A 12256-nucleotide genomic window follows, 5' to 3' on the forward strand; every position below is an offset into this window, starting at 1 on the left:
TTTCAAATTAAATAGTAGATCTACGCCAAACAGGCTCAAATCAATGCATAGGTAACTCTTATTCCTCGGCACTAAGGACAGAGAACCCCAAGCCAAAACTCATCCTCCTCGACCCAAAAGCCAGGATAACGTTCACATCCACAACCCAAAGGTCTGGACGAAAGCAGCAAACCCGAAGGGCATCAAGCGGGCAAATTGAGCGAGAGAGAAGACCGAGCATTATTATAAGCAAAAAAACAAAGCCGATTACAGGGAAACAAAACAAGACAAAAAATACACCACAAGGAAAGCCAGACAAAATTATAGGAAAATAAACAACAAAAAAGCACACTAAGAGGGTGATAGCAATCGGAAAGAAGAACCAATCACGCTCTCACCGAAAACGGGAGGGGGCGTTGAAAGCTCATCGCGGTGGGAGCGCGAGAAAAGGCCCAGAAGAGGACGGCAAGAGGAGGAGATTGGCGACACACTCAAATGGAGGGGGAAGTTTGAGTGAAACCCCAAGATCATCACCCACAAAGTGTACCTAAACAATCAGAAGAAACAACAAAAGCAAAAACAGAAAGAAACAAACACGAACTCTAACAAAAAACAAGAAAATGAGAAAAAACAAGAGAAAACAAAGAAACAAGAAAACTAGAACGGAGACCACGTTGGGGAGGAAGGTTGCTAGGAGAAAATGGCTGGAAAGCGAGGAAACAACCGCGGCAAGTAATGGTGAACCCGGACGGAGCCGGAGAGGACCTGCGGAGAGGCGAGCGACGACGTGGGTCTGGCAAGGAAAGTAGATCGGGCACAAAACAGCCGATCGAAAAGCCAAAAGCAAAAAACGGGACCAAAGGAGTGGGAAAGGGCGGAGAGGAAGGGAAATGAAAAAATCGCCCAAAGAGCTAGGGCATCAGGTCAATAGGCTAGCTCGTAAGAGAAAGAGGGCGATGAGAGGGGAGGGGGGAGGAGGGCCGGAGGGGAAGAACCTTTGTTCTCCCCCTCCGACGGCACTCTCTGCTAGAGAAGAAACCTTAGCAGAGAGAGGGGAGGGGGAGGGGGGAAAACGTCAAAACCATAATTCTCATAAGTTACATATTTATTATGTAACTCTTTTAATTCTTATAGATTACATATTAAATATGTACTTATTGTATTCTTGGCCTCATTCAATTATAAATAGGTCATTTTATTGTTCAATTTCAATGAAGTGAATGAAAGATGTAGCCAAGAAAGGTTTTGACGTGTGGACGTAAGCCATAGGCCGAACTACCTTAATCTGTATTTTTCTTCCTTGCTTTTTCTCTTTATATTTTTTATATACTTTTAACACTTTTGTTATTATTATTTTCTTAAGATATTAAAACAAGAAGTTAAAATTTATATTATTCGTTGTGAATAGTACTTGAATTTATTTTATTATTTTTTAACAATGAATCCTACTATCAATCTATTAACAGACTCAACTGGATTAGTAAAAGAATTTTAAACACTTAAACATAATAAAGTGAAAGGAGGAAGAAAGAAACCTGCAAATTTTGCTTGCAAGAAATGCTTGAGCACCAGAACTCTTCCTCTTGATGCCAACACTTGGGCTTTCTCCCTCTCGCTTACACCTCTTTACTGCCAAAATTCAAAAACCAAATGAATTAATCACAGCCTTATCCTAAAAACAATTAGAAAATAAATAAATAAATTCATTAGCCGCCTTTGCTGGCTCGTGTCACACGTGGGGACCTCAATCCAGCTAATTGGGTGAGTATGACACGAGCGTTGCAGGGGACCTCAATCCCCAAGAGCCTACCCTCAAAATCAATCTCTCCTCCATCCATTTTCATTCATATCCATCGTTTTGATTACTTTTTTTGGGGCATTTTAATATTAGAAGAAATAATTAGTCCAAGACGTACCCAATGCTCAATATTGAGCAGCACGCATACTAGAATCATTCCCTTTGTTTAGGCATACAACTTGTGGGACTTTGAAGATACATTGCAAACTCTCCGAGCAAGGAAAGGATTTGAAGCATGGTAAGAAAGAGAAAAGCCATGAGAGATTGAAGCACGGATAGCTTTCCAAGCACTTATCTTTAGAGAATTCTATGTCAAGTAAGGATGTCTTTGACAAATCTGCTTCAAATTCCAATCCTGCTTCAAACAACTTTGTGGCTGTATACCATTGATATTTTTGGTTGGTTTTGGATTAGGTTTTAGGTCTGTGGGACAATAAAACATCCTCTGCAAATCAGTGAAATGGTTTACTTTCTTCTCCATGGATATTCGGTTCTTGTCGGAGAAGAAGAATTGACATGCAAGCTCAAGAAAGGGTGTAGCTTCTTCTCCATTGAAGGCAAACTTACAGAGCTTTTTGAGAAACCTATAAGGAAGATAATTCTCAAGTAATATCAAGTCTTGCTTTATGATCTAGTACCAAATATTTTCATTTGTAAGTTTGTCACATTGTTTTAGCATCCTATGGCATATTCTAATGGAGCTTGCTCATGAAATGGTGATGCATCACTTAAAAACCAATTTTTGAAAAGAAATTTTAGTAAATGTAGCATTTTCCTTTCCGCAATTAGAATTTTATGATATGTACATTAGCACTAAACCCTAAAATGATCCTATGACATATCCTAATATCATACTTCATGTGTTGTTAATTATATTATTATTTAAATAGTTAAATTTATAATTCTTTTTTTATTAATTTAACATTATATTAGAGTAAAAGTCTTGAATATAAATATTGTTTCCTAACGATTTTTGTTTTGTTTGCATGCATCTCATAAATGAGACGAACATGACCTTTTGAATGATCTTTTCATGCGACAAGAGACCTTTCACATTTGTTTTCACTCCACAAAAAAAATGTGAACCAAAAATTGTAAACCTTCCAAAATCGTGTGAGTCTCACACTTGGCTATCTCCCAAAGAAATAAGATTAGACTAAACATCACATCATGCTACCTCTTTCTATTTACTCATGGAGAGTTATTTCAATGCAAGATTAAGAAATGTATTTTAGTCCATGTAATTTGAAGTTTTGACAAAATAGTAATTAATTATTTTTTAAGATAGACAAAAAAAAAAAAAAAACAACAACAAATTAGTAATTTTTGTTAAAAATATTGCAAAATCTATTAATGTGCTATATCAACACCAATGAGGGTGGTCAAAAGGGGTGACCAAACTACCCTATGGTATCCTCTCAATTTATTTATTTATTTGTCATTTAGGGGTGGCCAAACTACTCCAAAAGTATGGGGTTGTTTGGCCACCTCCATTTATCATATTAAATTATTAATGAATTTTATAAACTTTGATAGAGGCAAAATCTAATTTTTTTTTTTTTTCTACAAAGTGATTAATTACTTTTTAAACTTCGAGGAGCTATTTGTCAAAGCTTCAAATTATCCACCACGATCAAAAATGCATTTATACATAAGAAATAACATGAACTAGTTCCATCTCTCGTACAAGAACTGATGATGTTAAAGTCCATATGTGACTCTATATCTGCGCTTAATTAGAGCACTAGCAATACATGTGTAACGATTTTTTCTAAATCTAGAGAATTAAATTTTTTTTTTCTCTATTCAAATATATTATACAAGAAATTTCTTTAGTCTTTCCATATATCAGTAAAATAATATATTTTCTTTATTCTAGAAACATCGTTTCTTTTCTCTCAATCTCTGATATCTGCATCCATGCATCTTAGATCCAGACTGAGGGAGGAAATTGGAGGGTCTGTAACCGAAGGAGAGCCGCACACATTTGAAAATGTTCCTTGAATCCCTTGTATGTGGGAAAGGAATTCAAGCAGCACTCCTATGTGTGGAAAAAAAAAAAAAAACAAAAACAAAAAAAATTATTATTATTAACTTCCTCGATCGGGTTAAGAAATATATTTAATAGGGAACATGCCAATTTAAAGCTATTTCAATTTAAGGCAATTTAAGGCTTTCAAGCTATATATGGGAAAATTTTGAGCTTTGAACAAAGAATTCATAAATAGGAGGTAAATTATGGACCTACAATTTGATTGATAATATGTTAAATTACCACTTATTTCAAAAAAATTAATTGATAAAAATAATAAATTTTAAGTATTTAATTAATAGTTTAATAGGAAACACAAGAATGAGATTAGGATATGTCATAGGATATATATAGTGCTGAAATACAGACTCCATGGATACAAACTTTCAAATGAAAATATTATGCTAAAGCCTAAAACCTAAAACCTATTAAGACAAGAGCATATATATACAAGTTAAAAAAGGATTACAAAGTTGAGATACAAATCCATTAAAGCTAAAAGCAAATCACCCCAACAAACATTAAAGCACACATGTTTCAATTCATGAGAAAAGGCCTAAGGAAGTTCCCAAAAGCGATGCCCAAGACAAAAATTCCAGCAATAGTTGCAGTGCCTCTCCAAAAATCTTTAAAATACACACTTGTCAGGGATGCCACGAGACGGTTCCAAGAGTTTTCACAGTGGCCATTGAGCTGTTGATAGAGTTCGTGGTAACATGATTCACCTTCAACAATCTTATGGCCAAGTTTGTTGATCAGAGAAGTCACTTCTTTACTGCTACCACGCCTGTTGACAATCACTTTTTTTTCGACGAGCAAACGCACATCATCTTGAGTGGTGATAAGATAATCCATCAGCAAAACATAATTGCAGATGTATGTGTCTGATGGATAATGACACTGCTCCAGGGCCATGAGATTTCGGAAAAGAGCTTCCGTTTCGTTGTCTATAACAAGTTGTGGGACTTTTAGGATAGATTGCACACTCTTTGAGCAACGAAGGGATTTCAAGCATGGTAAGCAAGAGAAGAGCCATGAGAGATTCAAGCATGGATACTGGATAGGGTTCCAAGCGCTCACCCTTTTCAAATTCTATGTCAAGTAATGATTTCTTAGAGGTATCTATGTCAACTAATGCTTCGAATTCCAATCCTGTCTCGTACAGCTTTGTGGCGGTATATATTAGATGTTTGTGTTGGCTGGATTTTCCAGCAAGACGCACATTAGTTTGTAACAGTTTGGTAGGTTTGGGATAAGGTTTTAGGAACGTAGGAGAGTGAAAAATTCGTTGCAAATCAGTGAAATTCTTTACTTCTTTATCCATGGGTATTTGGTGCTCACCGGAGAAGAAGAACTCACAGGCAAGCTTAAGAAAGGAAGTAGCTTCTTCTCCATCAAAGGCATCTTTATAGAACTTTTGAAGAAACCTAAACGGAAGCTGATTCTCCAATAATATCAAGTCTTGCTTTATGTGTGATTCAATCCACGCATTACTTAATATATAATCTAGATTTTCATATTTTTCGCATTCAAAATTCCTCAGGAAGAGCTCAATGATAAAGATGGCATCCAATAAAGTCTTTGAAACAAACTCTTTACTGTTACTTATGAGTTTAAAGGTCTCTGAATAGCTTCGGTAGATTTTTTCTTTTTCGCTTTCAATTATGCTTTCAAGATCCCTCTTGCTCTTCCCGGTCCTTAAACAGAACTTTTTCAAATATATATGTTTTTGTATTTTCACACTGAACAATTCTACAAGGCTGTCATGAAATGGGCCGATTGAAACTAACTTAGGAGTGTAGGCATCTTCTTTTATCTTACGAAGCTTCTCGGGAACCTTGTAGATGCAGCACTCAGACCATACCTCAGATTCCTCGCATGGAATGTCAATCATCACCGACTCCTCGTATGTTTCTTTTCCTAGTGAGAAAGCAACAATAACAATCATTAATTAATGTTTTACTATTTGAAGTTTTCAGACAAACGCAGGATATACATATATATATACCAACATCCTTAAGTCAATTATATCAATCAATTATATCATGATCTAAGCCTTCATTTCTTTGTTTAAAGTCATCAATTGGATGTGAGCTTGAACTGAAAACATAAATTTGTAAATTTAAAATCCAGTGTATGAATATATAAACTCAACCATATCATTAAAGGAACTTTTAACACATCTTATGAAGAAGTACAAAATTAAACCTGCAAATATCGCTGGCAAGAAAGGCACATGTAATGCATTTGAGAGCTCCATAATTTGTTATTGATAATATGTCCTCTATCTCCTCTGATCCTCTTGCACCTATATATATTATCACATGATGTACTTTGTGGTCTTTTCCTGTCACCGTGACAAATAATGATCATAGTCAGTTGTGACTGTCACATTAATATTATTTGATAGTTGTCTTTTATTTTTTATTCTCATAATAAAAACATTAATAAACAATTTAAACACAATATTTGGTTGTGATGTCATTGTAAGGTCTCGTACAAATACATGATGCTTTCACAAAATGAATGGTTCAAGATATCCCTTACCACTAAGTCTCTAGCTAATTTATGAGCTTAGTATTAGAAATGTCCATAGGGTTATCAAACTAATTAAACTGATTTTTCAGTTATTTAATTAATTTCCGTCTGAAAAAAAAAAAAAAAAAACCCTTTTTTTTTTTTTTTTTGGTTTCGATTGATCTTTTCATGTGACCTTTCACATTTGTTTTCATTCCAAAAAATAAATGTGAACCAAAAATTGTAAACCTTCACAAATCGTGTCAGTCTCACAATTAGTTATCTCCCAAAGAGATAATATCAAGACTAAACATCACATCCATGCATGCTACATGTTTCCATTCACTCATGGAGAGTTATTTCAAAGCCATAATAAGAAATGCATTTTTACCGAGTTTGAAGTTTTGACGAATAACTCACTAAATTTAATTACTTTTTAAGATAAGCAAAAAAATATATATATATAGTAATTTTTGTTAGAAAAAATGATAGAATCTGTAAATAATGTACCTTATCAACACAAATTAGGGCGGTCAAAGGGTATGGCCAAACTACCCCAAAGCCATTAGGGGTGGTTCGGCAAGCTTTTCAATTTATTTATTTATTTATTTGCCGCTTAAAGGTGGCCGAGCCACCCCTAGATATGCGCAAAAGGGGTGGTTGAACAACCCCCAAAGTCATAGGATAGTTTGGCCACCTCCATTTATCACATTAATTATGAATTTTATAAACTTTTCTAACGGCATCAACTAATTTATTTATTTATTTATTTTTTTTAATAAAGCATGATTAGTTACTTTTTAAAACTCGATAAGCTATTTAACTAAGAATCGGAGAGGAGAAAGAGAGGCATGATGGGGAGAGGGGCTGCTTCGAGAGGAAGAAGAAGAAGAGAAAGGGAGACGTGAGAAGAGAGAAGAGTGAGCTTGCTTTTTTTTAGGATTATAATAATTCATTGGGTAGATAAGCTACCCAATAGTTCTGGAAACCTAGAGGGTAACTACTGGAGTTGCTTTTTTTGTTAAAAAAAAAAAAAAAAAAAAAAAAAAGAAAAGAAAAGAAAAGAGAAAAAAAAAAAGAAAAAAAAAGATTTTTCCTGTATTTAGGGAAGAAAACAAGCTTATAGTTTAGGAAACCTATGGGGCATCTACAGCAGCTTTCTTTTCTGTTTTGCATTTTTTAGGAAACCTATGTAGCTCACCAACAGATCAAAATTCAATAATGATCATTTCAAATTTAATGGTGATTTTAAATGCTACATCACAGTTGGGATGACTTTATGAGGACTCTAGTCCTACTTATATCATTACTCTTATAATTATTATTATGATTTAAAATGTTTTTTTTCGTCACCAACTATAGATTTACTGGAAGCTAAATATTAAATAATATATGTGATGAAAATTTATTGCCAAAATGATTAGCAAGTGTGATATGAATAATAGCGTTCAAGTATAAATAATGCTTCTTTTTTTTTTTTTTTTTTTTTTGGTATTTACTAGAAGCAATAATTAGTGAATGACAACTTCACGGTTTAAAACGCTCATTACCTCAAATGCGGATAGCGGATAATATCCGCATTAATCACGTGGATATGGATATCAAAAACCATTATCTGTATTTTGTGGATGCTGATGCGGATATTGCTATTATCCGCATCCGCATTTATTTTGGCGTAATGACTTATTTGTATTTGTTGTATACCACGTAGGTATTTTATCCAATTTCCATACCCTATTAAACTAATTACAATTGACTAACATTTTATGATTGATTTTCCTTTTTTTTTTCCATTTTTTTTTTATCAATATTAGAAGAGAGATATTAAAGAGGCCAAGTAATTCTAAAAGTCATTCTTATGTCCCTCTTGAGTCCCTCCAAGAATGATGTGGCTATTAAAATCATCATTTAATCAAAATTTAATAATGATCAATCACAAGTCTAATGGAGATTTTAATAACCACATGATTCTTGAAATGACTCAAAAGGAATACAAGAGAGACTTATAGCATTGATCTAAAGAGGCCTGATATTAACGGGGACCAACCTCGAGTACTATAAATACAAGTGCAACAAGAGTGGATGAATTATTAGCAAGGAAAATGTCTCAACTGAAAATGATGAAAACAATTTTGTCCCAATATTAATGTTTTTGGTCCAAAGAAAAGAAACGGATATATAGGATCCCATTCCTGCAAATATTTGGTGTTGAAATAAAACTCTATATCCTTCAACAAACCAATAAGTAGATCATAAACACATGGTTCCAACTAATTCTCCAATGAGTTGGGATTTTAGTTTTCTGTGAAAGGAATGAATGCCAAGGGAAACGTTCCATTCAATTACATAAGAGAAGCATACATCACTCATATGTGAATGTTGCATAAGGCATGACATCATATGCTCCTCCAACGTTAACGTCCAACCACCTCCACCTCCCCATCAATGAACCATCACATGCATATATGGGGAATCAACTTTAAAAGATGGACTTAATTAAGTAGCTAGTAATATTAAAAACAAATCAAAATATTTTCAAAATTGTTTAAAATAAGCCCTCAAAGAAGGCCCAAAAAACTAAAATAGTCCCAAAAAGATCTATTACTTGTTAAAATAATGGTTAAGTTGTTTACCTCTTCCTATAAGCAAAAGCTTTTGGGATAACTGGTAATTTAACCTAGTAATTACCTAATATATGGATAGAAATTAATAACCGTGTGAATAGTGGCTAATAATCATTTAATACGGATGCGGTTATCTAAAAGTGATATCCCCATAATGCCAACATGGATGCAATTATATTACCAATAACCGCATATGCATCAATGTATACAGCCCAAGTGCGAATAGTCTGTGTGGGAGCCTAATAACCACAGGTTAACAATTAAAGTAGTTAACTTTATTTATGACCCGACCAAAATAACACAATACAATGAAATTATCTAAGAGGAGATGGAGATTATAACTGAAGGAGCTAGAGAAATATGATTTATTGAATACCAGTTTCTTAGAGGATTTAGTCTTATGTAATATGTATCATTAAAGAGGGAATGAAGCTACAAAGAACCGAATAAATAGGCAAACAAAAAAAGTATGAAAACATATGTATCATGTCATGTTTTGAAGACTCATTCTATTTAATTTATTTTTTTTCGTAGTGTTGGGCCATCGTATGAATTTTATTTGTTTTTAGAAACTTTGGTGGCTTATATAGTAGCTTATGAGTTTGGGCTTAAAATATTTCTGAACTTTTTTATTTCAAAAATTATGTTGTGTGAGAGGCCATTTTTATATAATTGTTTTGGGACTCATTCACCATATGCATATTTTTGGAGATTTTTGGTAGAGGAGCCTAGCTTAGGTTTGGACTCAAAAAGTCTAGATGTAATTTTTAAAAAACAAAATAAAACTTGAACGCCCTTTGGTGCGATACAAATTGCAGGATCGATCTTCCATTCTAAGTTTACAAGTATAGATTATGTGCTCGCTAAAATGTGTCATCTTCTGGATTAGAGCAAGGGCTAATTCTTAATTAGGGTTTATAATTCTCTCTCTAATAAATGGTTGGCCAAGTCTTTTTAGGTTGCCTTTCTTTGTGCTGTACATATAAATTGACCACCGGATGTTGCTGGCTTGTTACTCTACCTTGTTGTTTTCCCTCAGGTTGAGGGGTTGTGCAGGCTTACTAATCCAGAAATGAGCTCTACTCACTCATGGAGAAATGCTTAGGGTATTGGTATATTTCAAGTCTACCAACTTTGTTTTGTTTGCATGTAATAAATGAGAACTAGACCTTTTGATTGGTCTTTTCATGTCACAAGAACATTGAATGTTTGAGGAAGACACATGCATTTTTTTCACTCCACACAAAAATGTAAACCTTCCAAATTAAATTCTGTCAGTCTCACACTTGGCTATCTTTCAAATAAGATTAATGATTCCTTAAGTACACAGCTTTTTCAACACCAGCTTAAGCAGCCTCATAAATGAGGCTAATCTGAAGGTCAAGGACTTGACCAATTGTTATGGCTATCTCGCTTGGGAAAAATTTGAACTCTTAAGAAAGAATTCGTAAATGGGAGACAATGTTAGAAGTCTACCCTGATACCATATTAAATTATTATTTATTTCAAAAACTTAAATCGATAAAAAATTATGAGTTTAATCATTTAATTAAAGAAAAATATTAGGACATATCATAGCATAAAATTCTAATTTTTTCTTAAATGTAGATTGAGTCCACGGATTCTAAAACAAGGTGACAAACTTACAAATGAAATTATTCGATAAAACCTATTAAGACGACAGCATATCACAAGCTAAAAAGGACTACAAAGTTCAGATGCAAATCCAATATTAATTAGAGCTAAAAGCAAAGCATTCCAACAAACACTAAAATCACTCCAAAATCACCAAAATACATGCTTGTCATGGTTGCCTGGGGACGTACAGTTCTGAAGAATTTGTTGGCCTAACTCATTTTATAAAATTGGTTCTATAAGAAAGGGTTGTTCATTTTTATAAACATGTCCAAAGTCTTGTCCACAGACAATGCGAGATTATTTCTCAACAAGTTCCTTAAGCTATCACAGTGGTCATTAAGCCGTTGATAGAGATCATGGTAGTTATGGGATAATTTACACTGCACCACTGCTACAACGCATATTGAGAATGGCCATTTCCAACGGCAATAGCAAAACATAAATTGCATGTGTACGTGTTAGGTGGATAATGACACTGCTCCACCGTCACGAGGTTTTGGAAAAATGATATTCGGTTTGGTCATCTATCACAAGTTTTGGGACCTTCATTAATAATCAATATACATTGCACACTTCCAAAGGATTTTAATTAAGCATATATGGTAAGCAAGAGAAGACCGTGAGATTAATTAAATTATTAAAGCATGGGCTTTTATATCCTTACAAAAATAACCAAAACACAAAACACTTTAAATAACACAAAAATTAATAAATAAATAAATTAAAACCAATTTTATGTCATATATATATAGTATCTAAAACACATTAACAAATAAAGCCTAAACTCACTTTATTTTGCATTTGATTTTTGTTTCTCGCTCTGGAAGTTATTAAAAGAAATAAAAATGGTGGATTTGTTAGGTTATTTATATATATATATATTGTAAAAAGAAGAATTATAAATCCCTGTCAACCGATTAAATTGTGAGAGCTCCATTGCTTAGAAAAAGAAAAAGAAATCAAATCTAAGTAGATGTAAGTCCATTTTTCACATTTATTGGTCCATTCTTTAGTGATCATGGGTGCATGCATATATGGATCACATTAAAGGTCCACAAAGGGCTATATATATATATATATCTTGTAAAAAGAAGAATTATCAATCCTGTCAACCGATTAAATTGTGAGAGCTCCATTGCTTAGAAAAAGAAAAGGAAATCAAATCTAAGTAGATGTAAGTCCATTTTTCACATTTATTGGTCCATTCTTTAGTGATCATGGGTGCATGCATATATGGGTCACATTAAAGGTCCACAAAGGGCTATATATATATATATATATATATATATATATATATATATATATATATATATATATATATCTTGTAAAAAGAAGAATTATCAATCCCTGTCAACCGAATAAATTGTGAGAACTCCATTGCTTAGAAAAAGAAAAAGAAATCAAATCTAAGTAGATGTAAGTCCATTTTTCAAATTTATTGGTCCATTCTCTAGTGATCATGGGTGCATGCATATATGGATCACATTAAAGGTCCACAAAGGGCCAGATTATCGTATGAATCACTGTCTTATCTTTTATAGGGCGTTTTTCAACCCAATTCGGACTCAAGAATATTATCAAATAACACAATTTCAGGATTAGTGCTGATAGTTTTTTTGTAAACTCTCTTAATTTTTCCGCTTGCCTTTGAATTCATATATTAAATTT

General features: G+C 33.5%; 1 pseudogene; it reads right to left on the reverse strand.

Moving 5' to 3' along the window:
- Positions 1–4131: 4131 nt before the first annotated feature.
- Positions 4132–6086, reverse strand: LOC132166286 (UPF0481 protein At3g47200-like; annotated as a pseudogene).
- Between the last annotated feature and the right edge of the window lie 6170 nt (positions 6087–12256).

This window comes from Corylus avellana, chromosome ca11 (genome assembly GCF_901000735.1).
Source record: "Corylus avellana chromosome ca11, CavTom2PMs-1.0".
Taxonomy (NCBI): domain Eukaryota; kingdom Viridiplantae; phylum Streptophyta; class Magnoliopsida; order Fagales; family Betulaceae; genus Corylus; species Corylus avellana.